The 19,312-nt window shown below is 49.1% G+C and overlaps 1 long non-coding RNA gene across 1 annotated transcript; it reads left to right on the top strand.

The window, feature by feature from the left end:
• The first annotated feature begins 498 nt into the window (after nucleotides 1-498).
• LOC140633446 (uncharacterized) lies at nucleotides 499-7,330 on the top strand. Its single transcript, XR_012031062.1, has 3 exons — nucleotides 499-1,379; nucleotides 1,579-1,644; nucleotides 5,473-7,330. It is a non-coding gene; the product is annotated as an uncharacterized lncRNA (long non-coding RNA).
• Nucleotides 7,331-19,312: the final 11,982 nt, after the last annotated feature.

Genomic DNA, 19,312 nt, shown 5'->3' on the forward strand with positions numbered 1-19,312 from the left:
TGTTCAAGGAGATATGATGCCTTATTTGTTTGTTTGTTTGTTTGGGGAGGGGGGGCGAGAGGCCTGCACACTTCCAATTAATTCTAACAGTTGGCATCTCCACCGTCTCTGACGGTGAGTCTAAGAAACAAGAGGTAACCCTCCCAGGCTGTCTCTTCGGGAAGGAATGCCACCCTTAGATACTTTTTGTGGAATTCATGAAATAAGCTCATAATTTTTGTAAAGTACGATAAACGCTAAAGGCAAGACAAAATTGTAGAATTGCAGTCTTCCTAAATATTATAAAGTAGTATCAGTCTTTAAAATAAAAACCACTGCGGTGATTTATCTGCATGTGGGTTTTAACTCATTGGCTGCATGACTCATGCATCTCTGAGCGTGTGCTTCCGGACTCTATTCATGTGCATTTCGTTGTGGGCCTTCAAAAAGGAAACTGACTTACAAAAACACCGTGTCAGCATCCGTACTTTACAGTGTTTGCATGTGTGGTGGGGAATGGTCAAAGATCAGTCATGAGAAGAACACCTTCGTCTTATTTATTGAATGTGTATTGTAAAATGTCCATCTCACAAAGTCCTCATCGTGGTTTAGAAGAATACATTTCAATGGGAATCATCACGACAGTTCGTGTGATGGAATTCCCGGGCTGACCCAGGATCTACAGAGACCATTACCCCAAATCGGTCCCCTTGGGACTCTGGTCCGCGGTGAGGTCAGGGTGGAATGAATCACCAGTTCCTTAGCCAGGAATCCAGTTCCTTCTGTTAATCCGATTGCTGGTCATTCTCTTATAAAGAACATTTTCCGCCATGAGAAGTCTGGAAGCACGGCCTAAGGATTAATGGTGATTTTAGTTGGGCGTGCAGAGTGACATCTATAAATGATAGAAATCGAAGGACCAATGGAGTATTGTTTTGGCCTTAAAAAGAAGGAAATCCTGCCACTTGCAACAATGTGGATGAACCTGAAGGACATGATGTCTGGTGAGCTAAGCCAGACACAGAATGACAAATGCTGAATCATCTCACTTGTCTGTGGAAATGGGAAAGATCTGGAGAGCTCACGTAGTGTGGTGACTGCTCTAGTTAATAATTCTGTACCATCCACTTGAAAGTGGCTTTGCAAGTATATCTCAGGTTTCCTCACTAGGCACACAAAGGCAATGGTCACCACAGGAGGTGATGGATGTGTGAGCTTGATTGTGGCATTCACGTCGTGACATACACCAGGATATCACGACGTGTACCTAAACCTACACAATTTTTATTTGTCAATAATAACTCAATAAAGCTGGAAAAAAAAATTGAACTATCCCATCCTGGCAACCTATTTTTCCAGAGAGAAAAAAGTGATTGAAACCTGTATGCTCAGCACTCAAGGTGAGAAGGTAACTTTGTCCTTTTACCCCGAGAGACGTAGAAAGGCTCAAAATAGATGAAGCTTGTGTGCACTCAGTCACTGATTCATTCAGGACCTACCAGATGCACCTGCACATCTGGGGGACACATAAATTGCAGTGGGGGCCTGGGGGGGTCCTACCTTCCTGACCTCAGATTCCTTTTTTTTTTTTGACCTCAGATTTCTGATGACACCCCACAGCCCACAGGGTATCCGGATGAGTCTGGCAGCTGTGAATTTGAGGAGGTAGGTTTGAACCATCTAAACCAGGACTACGTGAGGCAGGGAGCACGCTCCTGAAGGATGAAGACTTGCTCACCACAGCTGCCCACCCTTGCCTGGGTTAGGCCAATCCCTGCCTTTTCCACCCACCTCCCTCCAAAGCCAGTTTCCGGCGTGTGGTTGTGTGAAGGAGAAGGCAGCAGCAGTGATGAAAGGGTGTGTCCGAGTGGACCGCATCCCAGGGCCCCCACTGCGTGGGCCACATCTCACTCAATTGCCATGATAAATGTAGGACGCAAGTATTGGCTGTTCTTGTTTTTTTTTTTTTTTTTTTTTTTAATTCAATTAGCCAACATATAGACCATCCTTAGTTTCGGATGTGGAGCTTAGTGACTCCTCAGTCGCATACAACACCGAGCGCTCATTCCATCACGTGTCCTCCTCAATGCCCATCCCCCTACCCCTGTCCCCTCCAGTGAGCCTCAGTTTGTTTCCCAGAGTTCAGAGTCTCTCGTGGTTTGTCTCCCTCTCTGATGACTTCCCATTCAGCTTTCCCTCCCTTCCCCTATGGTCCTCTGTGCTGTTTCTTAGTTGCCTCACATGAGTGACACCATAGGATTGTCTTTCTCTGATTGACTTCTTTCGCTCAGCATCGTGCCCTCTGGCTCCACCCACACTGATGTGTGTATACACCACATCTTCTTTATTCACTCACTTGCAGATGGACATCTGGGCCCTTCCGACAGCATGGCTACTGTGGACAGAGCAGCATTGGTTTTAAGTCAGTGTCACTGATGTGTGATTTGCACACACTGAAGTGCACCCGTCGTGAGGGTTCAGCATGATGACTTTTAACTAGTGCGTCCCCCTGTGTGATCACAACCACATCAACATAGAGCATCTCTACAAACACATCTTCACACCCTTACTTTGTGAAATGGAATCACACGGTGCTTCCACTTGTGTCTAGTTTCTTTTGCTCAGCACCTGCTAGGTTTTGCTCCTCTGGCACATTCTGGGTAGCTTGTGCTTCATCACACAGGTACTGAAAACTTTAATGGAATTCAAATTCCATTCATGATTTTAAAGAAACAAAATGATTTAACATAGTAGACCAGAAAACACTTCCAGTTTAACTTGTCAGATCTTCAGTGGGTCATCCTCCAGCAGCTGCCAGGCAAATGTATAACTCTCCACATCAGGAATCATCATATAAATCTTAACAACATAGTATCTGCTGGAAGACATTAAGTTTATGATTATATACAACCTGGTACTTTTTAAAATTAAATTCAAAGAAAACCGAGGAATTAAGGAATTAAAGTGTGCTCTTTAGAAATACACATATATGGAATGGAATGGTGGCAAAATCAGGGGAAGGAGATAATGATCACAGATTCAGCAGGACCTTGCTCTGTGTGGAGGGAGGTTCATGGACCAGAATGAAGGTTTTCACTCTCATGTCACAGAGAGAAAGTCACCTGCTGATAATTCAGGTGTCAGAGGAAGATCATCAAATAGACATCAGGAGACAATCAAACAAATTCTTACTTAGAAATCCAGTGTGATCGGGGATGTGCTTGTAGGTGTGCTCCGGTGTGTGTTAGTAGGTGTGCTCAGGTGTGTGCTTTTAGGCATGCTCAGGGGCATCCTTGTAGGCATGCTGGAGCATGTGCTTGTAGTTGTGCTCAGGGTAGGCTAGTAGGCATGCTCAGGGTGTGCTTGTAGGTGTGGTCAGCGTGGGCTTGTAGGTGTGCTCAGGAGTGGGCTTGTAGGCGTGCCCAGGTGTGTGCTTGTAGGTGCGTTCAGGGTATGCTTGTAGACATGCTCAGGAGTGTGCTTGTAGGAGTGTTCAGGTGTGTGCTTGTAGGTGTGCTCAGAGGTGTGCTTGTAGACATGCTCAGGGTGTGCTTGCAGGCGTGCTCAGGGTTGTGTTTGTAGGTGTGTCCAGGGGCGTCCTTGTAGGTGTGCTTGGGCATGTGCTTGTAGGCGTGCTCAGGGTGGGGCTAGTAGGCATGCTCAGGGTGTGCTTGTAGGCGTGCACACACACACACACCCCTCTATGGGACAAAAGCAGCCTGGGGAACTGAAGCTCCTGGTAACTAGGGAAAGAAGCAGGCACATCTGGAGTCAGGAATCCCCGGGTTCCTGAACAGGACGTGTTCTGTGCACCCTGTGGGCTCCATGGGAGGGACCCTGCGTGGGCTCCACATGGTGTCCGGGACCCCGGGTCTCCCATCTCATGAGGTCAAGATTCTTCCTGCCTCAGCCCCTCATCTTCCCATACCAACACCTGTTACCTAGTCCCTTTGCTTATTTTAACACCCTTCAAGCAGTTTCCTTTCTTTGCCACCAAATGGCCCAGGCCAAGCGTCGCGCCCAACCCGCAGCCCATTGCGTGCTTACCCCAGCCGAGGAGTGAGGCCGCGGTGGGTCTGGACAGATGTCCTCCTCTGGCGAAGGAACATTCGTTAGACCGGGACATCTCGCCCCATAACCCACCCTCTCCATCCCTGTGGGGTCCGGCTGCTGGTCGAAGCTCTGTCTCCGAAGGTGGGCAGCAGGCGCACCCGAGGACTTTCCTGACGACTCCCGAAAGAGCGTGGCGCTGCAGAGAATTCTGTGGAAACGCCCCAAAGATCCAAGGTCTCTGCTCCCCAGCTGCAGGAGGCTCAGTGGACTCCGGTCCCCCAGCCAGCCAGCTGCTCACGCCCGCCAGCCCCGGAGGGCCCTGGTCGCTGCTGTCCAGGCTGTCACTTCACCTGCGGGGCTTGAGCCACAGTTCTCGGCCCACTGCCCCTACGGTTTGCTCGGCCAGAGCCAGGTGTGGAGGGTGAACTTGCAAGATGAGGATTTTGGATCAGCTCCGGGCAGAGACAGTCCCCATACGTGGTGCGGAAGATAACCAGTTTTCTCGAACGCGATGAGCTGTGATGAATAATATTTCTCAGTAATTGTCAAAAAAAAAAAAAGCTGCAGGTTAATAGATTCCAGTCAAGTAAGAAGTAAGAGTAACAATTTCATTCCTCTGTGAATACACAGCACATCTCCATCCACGCAGCTGTCGATGGACGCTTGGGTTGCTTCTGCGTCCTGACTATTGTCAATAATGCTGCACAAACACAGGGGTGCGTATCTCTTTCCAAGTTAGTGTTCTTCTGGTTTTTGGATAGACACTCAGGAGTGGAATTACTGGATTATGCGGCAATTTCATTTTTAATTTTTTGAGGAACCTCCATACTGTTCTCCAGAGTGGTGGCACCCGTTTGGCCTCCCACCGACACTGCATCCAGGCTCCCCTTTCTCCACATCTTCCCCAACACTTGTTACTTCTCACCTGTTCAATACTAGCCATTCGGACAGGTTTGATTTGCATTTCTCTGATTATTAGTGATGCTGAGCATCTTTTCACGTGTCTGTCGGCCATCTGGATGTTTTCTTTGGAAAATTGTCCATTTAGGTCTACTGCTCATTTTTTAAAAATTATTTTCTTGGTGTTGAGTTTCATAAGTTACTTACATATTTGGGGTATTAACGCCTTACTGGCTATATCATTCACAAATATCTTGTCCCATTCAATGGGTTGCCTTGTTTTATTTTGATGGTTTCCTCTGAAAAAAAAAAAAAAGCTTTTTATTTTGATGTAGTCTCAATAGTTTAATTTTGCTTTTGTCTCCCTTGCCTGGGATATATATTCATAAATGTGTTGCAAAAGCTGATGTCCAAGAGATTACTGCCTGTGTTTTCTTTCAGGAGTTTTATGGTTTCGGGTCTCACATTTAGGTCCTTAATGTATTTTGAGTTTGGTTTTGCATATGGTCTAAGTACGTAGTCTCTTTCATTCTTTTGTAGGTGGCTGTCCAGTCTCTCCGGCACTGCTCATTGAAGAGATCGTCTTCTCCCCATTGTATATTCGTGCCTCCTTTGTCACAGATTAATCGACCATAGAAGCCTGGGTTTATTTCCACCGATGTATGTGTCTCTCTTGCCATTTGTGACAACACAGGTGGACCTAGAGGGTATTATGCTAAGTGAAATGAGTCCGACGGAGAAAAATACCATATGATTTCATTCATTTGTAGAATCTGAAAAAAAAAAAAAAACAGATGAACAAACAGATTCTTAAATACAGAGAACAATCTAGTGGTTGCCAGAGAGCAGGGAGGCGGGATGAGGGGTATCACTTCCTAACAAGTGATAGGAATTAAGAGATACAAATTTCCAAAGGCAAAATAAATAAGTCATGGAGATGAAAAGTGCAGCATGGAGACTACAGTAACACTGTGATATCCCTGCGTGGTGACGACGTTGATCATGATGAGCACTGAGTAATATACAGACCTGTCGAATCACTATGTGTACACCTGAAACTGCTATAGCATTGCATGCCCATTATATTTCAATAAAAGTAGAAGTAATAGCAATGACCCAGTGGCCTTCCTGCTGAACTTTAGGGCAGAGGCTTTATAAGTAGGATGTGAATTGAACCTGGGCTGTCTACTTTAGATCTGAGAGCACACCTTTCTTTACCTCCATCACAGCTTCACTCATTAGACCTTCTCCAGAAAACCAGCCCAGGGCAATCCCTTCTGATTTCTACAAACTGAGCTGCAGAATAGGAAGTATTTTTTTAAGGGATAATAATGAGCTGTAGGATATATTTAGAACACATGGAGGCTCGAAAAGGAACTTTGGCCACAGTAACACCAAAGGTCGTAAGAATTACATGAGACGGGATGTGTGGTATGTTCCAGCAACGCTCCCATGCAGGTGCTTTTTGGATTATGCATTGATGTGCTCCTGGTTATCACACAAGAGTGCTCTCGAGTGGGCGGGAGAGCTAACCAGCTGAAATGTCCATCAATCCATAATCCTTTACTGCCCGTGGAATCTGTTACCCAGTAGTACATTTACAGATGGGTCCCCTAATTTCTTTGGGGAAAAGTTCCTTTGTTATGTCCAGAGATCTCGAGACCGCAGACAAAGGGGGCTGATAAAGAATGAATTCCCCTTGTGTTCAGCCTCTGGTTTCCACCAGGTGAGTTCGGACTCATGCCTGCCCTGGGCTGGGAGAGTGCTCTAGGATGGAGAGCGATGCCACAGTGGCCTCGGCTGCCTTGGAGATCACATGGGTCGGCAGCATGGCGTGGGGTTGGGACCATGCTTAACACAAACATGAATGAACTCTTCTGGTGGGTCCGATTCCACCCAACCTGCATTTTTTCCATTTGGCTTACTTGAGCTCTGTTGTTTTACTTGTGTGCTTTCTGGAAAACAGGATTCTTCAGACATAGGCACCAGCATTTGGTTCCCAAAAGGAAAGCTCAGTGTAAAACACAGTGCGCTGGTGAGTTAAGACTCCACCGTTTTCTCCTTCTCGGTTGTCAGAGAGGGGCAGACAGCAGTCAATCAATCGCCTTCTGTTTCAAACCTTCCTTAAAACCCACAACAGGACCTGGGCATGGGACCCTCTTCAATCAATTCATAAGATGTGCAAGGCGGGCAAATCCTATATCCCAGTAGATACACGAGCGTAGTCATCATGAAAATGTTCTCCAGCGCTAATCTATAGGAGGACCCATTTATATTTGCTGTCAGACACATCCCACGCAAAATTTAATTGCAATTAGCAGATACTGACCCCCCAATCTGCTGTGTCTGTCACATCGGAAGTCCAACGTGTGATGATTCTGTGAGCAGAGTTCCTACAAGCGCTGTATTCTGTTATGTCTAAGCAGCGCCAACGAGAACACAAAGTGTATGATGCACTATATGTTGGCTAATTGAATTCAAATAAAAAAAATAAAGAAAATGTAAAAAGAAAACACACAGTATAATGAAGTATACATATGTCAGTTTGGTCACTCAAAAAAATGTATTCTTGATGTCGGGAAGTGCAAAACACAGTATTGATTGGGGCTGTTTAAAAAATAATGGCTCCAAATTCTTTGATCGTCTCCCACAGTGGGGTGAAGTCTGGGTCCTTTCTCTTTGACTCTGGGTGGATGGGCGGGGGCTTCCACCAACAGCTCATGATGGATGTTCACTGATAGGACTTGTCCGACTAGGTCAGAGGAGGCTGAGCAGCTCTGATGTGGTTTGCTTGAGATGCTCACCCTGGGGAAGCCAGCCGCACGCATGGCGTCCAGCTGCCCAGAGATTGCCATTCTGGGAGGTCATAAGTGCTCATCAGCAGCCCTGGCTGACTACAGGCCCACAGGCAGCACCAAACACCTCCCATGTGACTGGGCCATCTGGAACCTACGGCTCGGTCGGCCTTCAGGTGACAGCAGCCCTGCCAATGTGTCCCACTGCAATTGTATGAGGGACCCCCAGGGAGAACTGCGTGCTTGAGCCATTCCCAAATTTCTGGCCCATGAAATCACAGGAAAAAAAAATAAAACAGTTGTTTTCAGTTGTTGAGTGTGTAGGGCACTCAATCCCCACTCAAACGTGACGGCATGGTCTACCTCCTAAACAGAATCAGACGTAGGGGTATACAGCAGGTGTATTCTCTTGACTGAGATGACTGCAGAACCGTGAGGAGGGGGGTGCTGGAGACACCCAGCTCCTTGGAACTCCTTTAAAGAAACTTGGGAATTTGGGAGGGAGAAAGTAAAGATAACAGATTAGGTGCTATTCCCAGAAAGTGTCAACACACCCCTGGTTTTAATTCTACAAGTGCATGTCATGTAGCATCAGTGTCAGAGTGATATGTTGCAGGATTGGGCTCTCCTTTTTATCCCAATGGTCACAGCTTGGGGCTGCATCCTTTTGAAGGTGTAATAACACTAAGTCATTTAAGTCTTCTGGGAGTGATCACTGGCAGATGCTCATGAAACTCACGCAGATGTGCCTCTTTCACCACGTGACTGACACTGCACTCAAGTGAGGAGGCGTGTACTAGAAGCCAGATTCATAGATGCTTTCAAAATACTCTTTTTTTTTTTTTTTACCTCTGTACATTTGCAAAGCCAGAAAGGAAAACAAAGAAGACACATTTATTCCTCTATTACACACGTGACTCTCTTGTAGCAAGAGACAAGACTTAGGAAGGAGGAGCTCGCCACGGCACATCCTGGCATTTCCAAAATGCCTTCCACGGGGGCACCTGGGAGGCTCAGTCGGTTGAGCATCTGCTTTCGGCTCAGGTCATGATCTCCGGGTCCTGGGATCCAGCCCAGCATCGGGCTCCCTGCTCAGCTGGGAGTTTGCTTCTCCCTCTGCCCCTCCCCCTGCTCATGCTCTCTCACACCAACTCCCCTCCCACTCAAATGAATAAAATCTTTACAATTTTTTTGTAAAACAATAAAAAAATAAAATGCCATACCTAAAATCACAGCAAGGAACAGCCTCTGGATTTAACTTCTGAGGCACTGGGAGCGTGTGCATTCAGGAGCCTCTAATGCACCACGCATTAAAAATAAATATAGCAATGATGTTTTGAGTGCTCACATGAGTCTGGCTAATGGGGGCAAATTAAGTGGTTGGAGCTTCCACTATCAGAAAGAGCAGGTGGCCCGGCTTCATACTCCGGAAGAGCCAGCAGGTCCTGGCGTGTCCTGGGAGCCTGGAACACATCAGAGACAAGAGACGATGGGGACGGAGGCTCCTGGGCCGGGCAGCCAACCCACCTTAGGCTTGGATTCTGGCTTTGAAACGTACCAGTCCTGTGATCAGGAGAGTCACCTAATTTCTGGAAGCCTTGGTTTCCCCTCCCATATGAGGCAGGAGCAATCACACTAGACGAAATAGGAGCATCTTCTAATTCCAACGAAGGGGGTTTCTATCCAACCGAGGGCAGGTGTGGCTTGCATGACCACAGTGGCTGGTGTATGCTCTTTCAAATGTCTCAAACCTGGAGCTAATACTTGATCGTTAAATGCCGGTAGGTTCGCAGACTTTCTGCTCCATGTCTACTCTGAAGCATAGTGGAGGGGAATGTGACTTGGCGTCACTTTTTGAGAACACAATGGGATGAAATATATCGAAATTCCTAAAAATGTGTCTACGTCTGATCTAGAGCTTGGAGTCCCAGCCTTCCTGCTACTAGCCACAGTCTTCCTCTGAATTCTTTCACATGCAACAATAATCCTTTTTTTTTTTTTTGGCCTGTGCTATGGCTAAAGAAATATGAATACGTCACCTCTGCATCCTCAACCATACGGGAAACACGGTGTTTGAAAATTTTAGATTTAGAAATAGGCCCCTCCTGCTAGTAAATGGTGAGCTGACCCGGGGGAGGGTGGAGGCGGAATAAGAACCAGTCACAAGAGCACACACCATCCACTCTCCAAGTCGTGCCAGCATTAGTCAATAGAAGATAAATTCCTGCACACATCTTTCCAAAATACCCCCAAATCCACTCAAATAAATGAAATCTCAAATTCCTAGGATTTCTGCCCACTGGTCTGTGTTTTAACGGCAGCGGCCCTTTCTATCTTAGACATTTACTGACAGGAAACAAATCATCCCCAAACCTAGGGGCTTGAGACGGTCAGTATTCGGTATCTCATAGACCAAGCTTCAAGAACCCCAGTTCGGCTTAGCTGGCTGGGCTGACTCAGGCTCTCTCAGGAGCTTGCATGTAAGATGTTGGATGAGGGTGTCATCCTTCGAAGCCTTGACCGAGCTGGAGAAACCACACCAAAGAGAATCGGCTCACGCTCTTGACACCGGCCTCTTCCCCGGGAGGCCGAGCATCCTCACCATGTGCAGCCGGCCTCCCCAAGGCGAGTGATCCGAGGGACTCAAAGAGGAGACTGCACACCTTCTAAGACTGGCCTTGGGGGCACACGCAGTCAAACACACTTGACCTCATCCTCTCCGTGAGAGACAAGCCCCTGAGCCCAGACCACACTCACAAGAAGGATTATCAAAGAACTTGTGGACGAATTGGAAACCACCACAGAACCTTGATGAGAACATGAACATCTGTCTTTTACTTGTGACTTAGGACTACATCAAAGTGTATTTTTCTCTAATTTAACTCAATAGGGTACAGGCACTCTTCCCAGACACCTGAACAATTGAAGCCTATTAACTTAGACTGTCTGAACGTCAGCTATTTTTAGAAAGGAAAGTGTATTTTCATCCGTTTCCAGAAAACGCAGAAACCAATTGGGTTGGGCCATAAACCGAAACGTTGGTTGGAATCGAGTATCTTATCCCTGAGGTAGATGATCTAGGACAACCTGTGGCCTCCATCCTGGACATTTCCCACTTTGTACCAAGAAACAAGCCAATGAGGGTTGAAGCCAGTTCAGAAAGATGGCACACATAAGCATCCGTGAGCGGATGGGGGGCGAAGGGGACTATGTTTAAAGGCAAAACACAACTCCTGTTATTACTACTGGTCTCCTTTTTCTCTTTCGTTGCCTTAGAGAGCTGCCAGGACAAAAAGGAGCATGCTGGGTGTGTGGAAACAGGCCCGGGGCAGGGGCTGGGCAATATCCACAGGCTCTTGGAAGAGAGGTCAAAAGGTTAATGTCCTAGGTGCACAGGTGAGGACTCCTGACACTCCTGACACTGCTTATCCTCTTCAGCGACGCACACGCAGACACACTGTGCCTCCCGGGGCACCAGCCTGTGGGCCGTAATGGGTGGCGGCAGGAGATAGATGTCTTTCAGGGGCATTTTGCTGATAGGAGCTCTAATCCAGGAAGGACAGTGAATGGGCCACGAGGGCTCACGGAATCACCATCATCTTCCGACCAAACCTTGGTGCTCGCTTTAACTGGGCAGAGGAGAGAACCCATTCATGAGCCCACACAAGGCTCTGGAGAAGGTGTCCTGGTGGGTTCCTCTTTGGGTTCTGCATCAGCCTCAGGCCCCTACTGTAAGGAAAGAGCTTGTGACTTTAGGACTTTGAAAAAAAAATAGAAAGAAATGCTAGTTCTTACACTTATAGGTTTTAGGTTCAGGGGAAAAGCGCTTCCTCAAAGCAATGCCCACAAATATATTAATCATAACGGGCCACAGCACACCATGTTTGAGAAAGGGGAAGTAATACATGCAGAGTTTTGGGGAGGGGTCGCTTTCTTATATGACAACCCCACATAAATGCTCTCTGGTCCCCCTGAAGTGCCGTATGACCCTGAGAATGACTGCGGGAATGGCGAGCGTCACTCTGGTGACACGGAACATAAGGACAAATGTGCATAAAATAGTCTCAAAGCCAGCGATCTAGAAGAAGACTATGCTTTCAGTATCTCCTGCTAATCATCTGCACAGCCACCATCTGCCTGGCACCAGGGGACCGAGTTGCCCACCAGCAGAACCATGGACCCGCTGGGCCTTACCTCCTTTGAGATCCTTTGGGATCTGCAGCTTTTACTTACTCCAGCAACGCCCAGTCCCTGTTTGCTGAGAAGTCGGTGCCCTGCATCGTGTTCCCTCCTCTCTGGCTGGGAAACGCTGGGGGCTTATATTCTGCGGTGCTAATCACAGTCATCATAAACCAGTGAACCCTACTTTCCAAAGTATATGATGCTCGTCTACTAAGAAGGCCCAAACGAATCACCTTTATGACTCAATTTCAAAACCAATTGTGTCTGCAGTAAGGAGAAAAACTCAGATTCCCTGGATTTTTTTTTTTTTTTGAAAGTTCTACCTCTTTGTAGAATTTGAAGAACACAAGGGAAATCTCTTTCTGTCTCTCTCTGTCAAGGAAGTTTGTGGTCTGCACACTCTTAACCAGAACTTAGACTCCACCACCCATTTGATCTGCTGCCATCTTTGATATTCTGAGCAGAAGGCAGGACGATTTAGAGAAGGAGACTTATCATGGCCTCAGAAGGATGTTGCACTTGGGCCTTGGAGGTGGAAGGGGTGGTGCTGTCCTGGCCAGCACGGTCCACACAGCTGCCGGAAACGGTGGTGGAGAGATGAGTCAAGGACTCCGGGTGGAGATCATTTTGGGTAGTAGAGGAAGCTGCCCCAGGTGGACGGACAAAAGCACTTCCACTGACCACGGGGGGCAGGGTGGGTGTGGGCGTTGAGCGGGTGGGAACATCCCCGGGATCCTTGTGGGCCTCGTGATGCTCCCAGCCTGGGCCCATAAGGCTTCTCCCAGGAGGAAGCAGGAGCTCTGAGTCCATCCTCTCCTCCACCGTGGGCGTCTCCACATGGATGGTCTTTGACATTTTCACAAGACCGATGGCAAAGAGACCACAGCTGCCCACTGAACGACATGCCACTTCTCTGCACGTGAGCTTCCGTAACCCACCCACTGGGAAATGTATGTACTTGGGATCGTCGGGGCCGCACCCCAGCTCACAGCCTGCCCTGGGCCTTCCACAGCCTGGACTTCCTACCTCGGCCCCTGCCCTTGGTTGGCTGTCTGGAAACTGAGCCTAACACAATAGCACTTCAGAGAGATTATTTCTTATTAAAAAAATATATATATATGTATTTTATTTATTCATTTGAGAGAGAGAGAGAGAGAGAGAACGAGCATAGGATGGGAGGGGGAGAAGCAGACTCCCCGCCAAGCAGGTAGCCCGATGCAGGGCTCAATCCCAGGACCCTGGGATCATGACCTGAGCCAAATGCACTTAACCATCTGAGAGCCACCCAGGTGCCCCTATTTTTTTTTTTTTAATTTCTTAATAGTAACAACACCAACTGTCTCATGTAACCTTTCTTTGCATAGTTTTGCATTCTGAGTTTGCTCGGAGTGGAGTGCTCCTCTACAGCTCCCGGTGGAAGGATTTTCTTTAAATTTTGAACAAAGAGGGCATTTGCTTGAGGTGGCTTCTTTCGGCTGCTCTTCCTCAGGGGAGCACGATTTTGAAATCGATGGTACCTTCAAGGTGATCATTAAACATCAGGGACCCCCCGATCTCCTTCAAAACACCAAGTTGGGAACCTTGGCACTCTTCCCAGACCCTAACCAGCTCCTGACCCGGCTCCCAAGGGTGCCAGCCGACGAGGGTCTAGGTGACGTCGTCAACTTGTCAGCATGTGAAGAAATGCCCCGCGGCAGGATTTTACTCCAGGGCTCACCCCCGGGTGCATAAGGACAGCCGTGCATGGTCTCACACCAACGCCATGGAGAGACACTTCCTAACCCAACCCTGGTAAGTCCCTATCCACGGGAGGTTCACTTTCTGTGCATTTCTTGACATATTTGTGTTTACCCCTAAAAAGCAACAACAAGTCATGTTAGCAAGAATTTAATTTTACTCTTTGAGCAAAGTAAGTTATGTAACTAGCTACAAGGAATGCAAAAGCAATTTGCAAACATGAAATCGCTTTAAGGAGTAAATGTAGAATGGTGCTATTAAGATTATCATCAAAATTCAATTAAATGTTCAACTGGGTTTTTCATTCTGAAAAGAACACATACAGAAGAGAAATGCTAGCCAACTGTTAAATAATAATTAGTGGAAGCAATGTTTCCTGATTGGGCCCCAGAAGACAGTGAAGCATTTCGAATAAATTTTATAAAAGCGGATTAAAAAAAAAAAACAACAACAAAACTCTACCTAGAGTATCATTCAGCAAGTCTTGAAAATCTGGCCTCTTTCACAAATGAAAGTTCAAGCATTTTTCTGGTGTGTGCAAAAGTTTTCCCTTTTTTTTTTTTTTTTTTTTTGCTTCCTGTCGAAATCGCTACTTTCACCCATATATGGGCTCCAAACATACAAACCATTTTAGAGTGGCTGTTGAAATTATTCACTCTTGGCCTAGAGCTAATTTTGGTTTTCACTCCCAGCAACATCTTCCGGGAAAGTGCTAAGTGAAAAATAGGATTTTAATGCCCGTGTAAAAACTGCATGGCATTCTTCAGCAGAAACCACATGCCTGTCCTTGTGGGGTTTTGTTTGTTTGTTTGTTTGTTTTGTTTTGTTTTGGGGAACATCTGCTTATCAAAGTGCTGCCCGTGGCTTTGGAAGCACATTTTTCCAGCGTGAGTGTGTGTGTGTGTGTGTGTGTGTGTGTCCTGGAGAACTTTGAACGCACTTGCTGATTTCAAAGCAAGGCAATATGTTTTTGATGACATCAGCTTCCACTCCCCGGTACCAGGAACTCACTGTCCTCTGAACCGAAAGTTAAGGGTTGGGTGCCAGAGGGTGTCTCACCTGTGAGCGCCCTTGCCGTGAGCCCCACTGGCTGTGCGCGGGGAGCCGACCGGTCCCGACGGCGATGGGTGATGCCAACCTCACCGGTGGCTGCATGCCTCAGCCTCACTCCTACCTCCGGATTACAGAAAGTTCCAACCTGCCTCGTCCCCACAAGGCTGCCCGGTCACCTGGCAGTCGGAGCGACGCAGAATGCTCCATACCAAGTGCTCTGACCCTCATGAGCCTGGAGCAAATCTTGCCGTTCGGATGTGTGGTGTCACACTGTGTGAAACACCCACACCCAGAATGCCGTTATTATAAAACCACATGCTGGTGTTCTTACGGACACATATATGGACAGACTGCTGGGATTCCGGGAACCATCCCGTTCAGAAAACAGACGAGCGGATGAGCAATTTCCCCCAAACACACACACACACACACACACACACACAAGTAACATCCACAGGTAGACAATTCTAGAATGTTCTTTACAATTCCTTTCTCCAATAATTCAGATCGTTGTGTGAATCAGATTTCTTCTAACTTTACACATAAGAACAAATATTAGAACGTTTTAACATACGTGTCTTGTTCAAAAAGATATGTTTAAGACCATTCCGAATGAAAGATAACTGTGTTAAGTCCTCGCGCCCTTTATTTCGTCCACAGGTGACATCTCCCCATGTGAGATGGGACGGAGGCCCTGGCCATGGCGCAGCCTGCCCTTGCAGAGCAATAGATGGTGAAGGAAACAAAACCCAGACTGCCCACCGTTGGCCCTAAAACAGCAGCAGCGTCTGTAACTATGGCTGCTCCGCTGTTGCCAGGGCCCCGAGGGGCGCAAGGGCCTCGGGGTGCAGAGCCCCAGGTGGAGAGGCTAAGGGATGGCGCCCGGGGCAGAGCGATCCTTCTGGAGAGCTTCCAGAGACTTCGTTCCCAGAGCCCCGAGACCCGTGCTGGCGCCACACTCGGGCTTGTCCCCGTCCAGCGACTCTGCAAAGTTGGGCTCAGGTCCTCGAGCTACAGAGGAGACTTGCTCAAGGCAGCCCGGCCGGCGAGCTCTTCCCGGGGAACCATGGACGCGCGAGTGAGCGGGGTTCAGGGCTGCACTTTCCCTAGCAGTCTCCAACCAAGGACAGTCGTGCAGAGGGAACTGAGGTTTCAGATGGCCAAGCAAGTCACAGGACACAGGGGCCAGGCCTGGACCGGGCAGGATGATCAGTCTAACCGGGTACGGCTGGAAAGAAGAAGGTGGGAGAAGGAAGGGACCCCTTAGCAAAGGGGGGGGGCGGGGGCAGCTCGAGGGAGACAAGAAGTGTGTGGTTGGCTCCTCACGGGGTGTAGGTCGCGGGCCCTCAGCTCCAGAAGCTCCCGACTTCGGTGGGGGACCCAGGCCGCGGGGCTTGGGGACCACAGCGTGGGAATGAGAGCAGGATGTAGGGCTGCACCTGGCCCTCTGCTGGGGAGGATCGACATCCGGAGGACACTGGACGTGAGCCACCAGGATAGGGCCCGACGACACCGCGGACAGCCACTGGCGGCTTTAATTCAGGCAGAAGCAGGAGGGGACCAGCCCCAGTCGAGGTGCAGCCTACAGGCTCTCGAAAAGCAGACGCAGGGATCCCTGGGTGGCGCAGTGGTTTAGCGCCTGCCTTTGGCCCAGGGCGCGATCCTGGAGACCCGGGATCGAATCCCACGTCAGGCTCCCGGTGCATGGAGCCTGCTTCTCCCTCTGCCTGTGTCTCTGCCTCTCTCTCTCTCTCTGTGACTATCATAAATAAATAAAAATTAAAAAAAAAAAAAAAAAAAAAAAAAAAAAAGAAAAGCAGACGCAATTCAGGGGTCGACTTAGGGTTTTTAAGGTTCTCCCAGGGATGCAAATTACTTCTGAACACTAGGGATGGACCAGGCTGCTCCATCAGCCCACGCCCTGAGCATCCCCGGACTGTGTTCCGAGCCCACGGCCGTCATCCATAGATTTGAGCCCAGCTCCCGAGGACAATGCAGCCCCCCGCCCCTGCCTCCCGGGATCTTCAGGCTGTGGCAGAGGAGGATGCGCTTGTTCTGGGCCCTTGCGAGGCCAGCAGCAAGGGCCTAACAGCGCTCAGTGACGGGCCCGGGCCGCAGGGCCGTTAACGTTGGGGAGCCCTGGCCCCGGGGGTGGGCACCCCAGCCACGCAGGTGGCGGGGACCCAGGCGCCCAGAGCGGGCCACCTCGGGCTTGCGGGGTCCAGCCCCTTTTGCTCATTCTCTAGAACTGAGGGCAAATACTGACTTAGCGATTACAGGAAGGCCTTCCACCGCGTGACACTCGTGTGGAGTTCTACTGAGCGGACCTGAGCTATTAATTATTATAACGCAGCGATGCCTCCAGAGCGAGGCTCTGGGTGAGTCTTGAACACACGCTGCAGAGAGCACCACGGTCTTCACGTAATCCTCCAAGGGCATCTTGAAAGAGAGATGGTTGGTACCCAGGTGCCGCCACGAGGCAACGGGATCTCAACGGCGGGTGGGAGAGGGGTGGGAGCCCTGACTGGCTCGCCCTCTGCCCCTCCCCGAAGACCTGGCTGCATTCTCACTCCTAGGGCAGCATCTCACCCGGTGAGTCAGCCAGGGGCCTACCTGCCGGGACCTGCCGGCAAAGCCTGCAGGGGCCTCGGGATGGGTCTCCGTCCGCTGCGAGTCTGACCCAACGCACATCAACGTCCCAAATGGCCTGGGACTTTAGAGCAGTTGGACTAGACACTCAAACTCTCTTCTTCCTCTGCCCCCCACCCAGGCCGCCCCCTTCCAGGCTGTCCTCTGAGCCCCGGGCCACTGTGTTCCAGCCCATCCAGCCAGCAGCAGGCTGGGGCTCCTCAGCTGCTGAGTTGCAGTGATTTGCAAAACTGCTGGCACCAGGGTCACGGCCGCCTTGTCCTGAAGGCGGTGTGGCGGTGAGTCACACAGGTGAATCATTTGAAAGGTGCCCCCGTGACCCCCCACGGGGTGGGGAGGGGGTCAGCTTCTAAATTCAGGGAGCAGCGGGCACGGAGGGCCAATGTGATTTCATGATTCTGGGCAAAGAGCCGCAGACTCTGTCGCTGGAAGCAGCCTGGGGACGTGATGCTGCACAACACCGACATTTCACAAACGGAGAAGCGGAAGTCCCAGCTCGGGTGGTCGCTTGGCAGCACAGCCAGGCAACCGCTGGGTCTTCTGGGTTGGCCTGTGTCGCAGCTGGGGGCGCACGGCCCAATCGAGGGGACGCCAGGGCTCGTGGGCTAGGACCTGGAGGACAGGAGTCCGGGGTCCCTTTGCTGGGCAGGGGGGTAGGGGGTGGCAGCTGCATTTCACGCTGCCAGGCGAGCCCGCCCCGTCCCACTAGGGAAGCTGCAGGGATAGCTAAAAGAACACACACGGCAACGGCCGCAGCCAGAGCCGCTCCCCGAAAGTCTCTTTTTTGGTATTAGAATGATGAGTGTGTTTTCCCAAAGAACTTTCTGGCAACGTGTCCGCATAAAGCCACACACGCAGTAACAAAGTGTGCCGGTTAGCATTTAGCTGATGACATTCTTGTTATTGAAACAGGAAGTGAGTCAGCCACGGCCGATCATATATTTTATTCCGTTGTGTTGGCTCACTCGAAAAAAAAAAAAAAAAAGCTATCTCAAGGCAACAGCGTTTGTTGTCTAAATAATACATTTTCTTTGGATGAACATGTGACGAGGAGGGCAATACTTTGAAATTTTAATTAACGGTTTCTAGGAAATTAGGACACACTTCCTCGGTCAAGATCTCGTCGCTGAAATGCCGCAGAATGGGTTTCACAGGTATTTCATAGAATCAGACAAGGATTTTTTTGTTTGTTTTTAATGAAAGAAGAGATGAGTTTAAAACTTCCAGGGGCATGGATTCCAGTATTTGGTATGCTTTGTTAAACTTTTACAAACTGAAGGATAGTAGTGTGGCTGCTATTGACTGGACACTTGCCTTCAGTCAGGGGAAGATTTTAAGACATTTAAAGGAACTGAGTCTCTAGATATTACTAATTCCCGAATGTTTATTCCTTACATCCGAGTAGGGCTGGGATAAAGCCTGTCTCTGTCCCATTCAATCTCTGCAACTCTAGAGTGTAAACTGGCAATATAAAAATATATATTTCGGGACAAATGCTTAAAACATTTAAATACATTTCCATAGACACAACCAAAGCAGTTTGCCCACTGAATCCCGGGAATGCGTTTATAGCGCATGGGCTACACGAACATGAGGCCCCTACTACTGAAACGTGCTTAAAATAAATAAAAAAGGGTTTTTAAAATTCTATTCTTAGGTGCTCACAAATTCCCCCACCCAGCCTTCCAATGATTCAAATAGAAAGGCTTCTCTGGCTACAGAGTCAGATGTGAGGCATTCTTGTCACACTGCTGGCTTTCCAGAAAAATCTCTGCCCGACACATGGCTTGGTATTAAGGAACATGTTCCACGGTGGGATGCTGTGGGCAGACCCCGGGAGGAGGGCCCCAGGGAGGTTGCAGGTGGGCACTTCACGCCCAGGTGCGGAGCCAGAACCACTGCACGGTCCCCGAGCCTCCCTCCCTCACCCCCAGCCCCCAACCCCACGCCCGTGTCCCCCTGCA

The sequence above is a fragment of the Canis lupus genome, chromosome 5, assembly GCF_048164855.1.
Source record: "Canis lupus baileyi chromosome 5, mCanLup2.hap1, whole genome shotgun sequence".
Classification (NCBI taxonomy): Eukaryota; Metazoa; Chordata; class Mammalia; order Carnivora; family Canidae; genus Canis; species Canis lupus.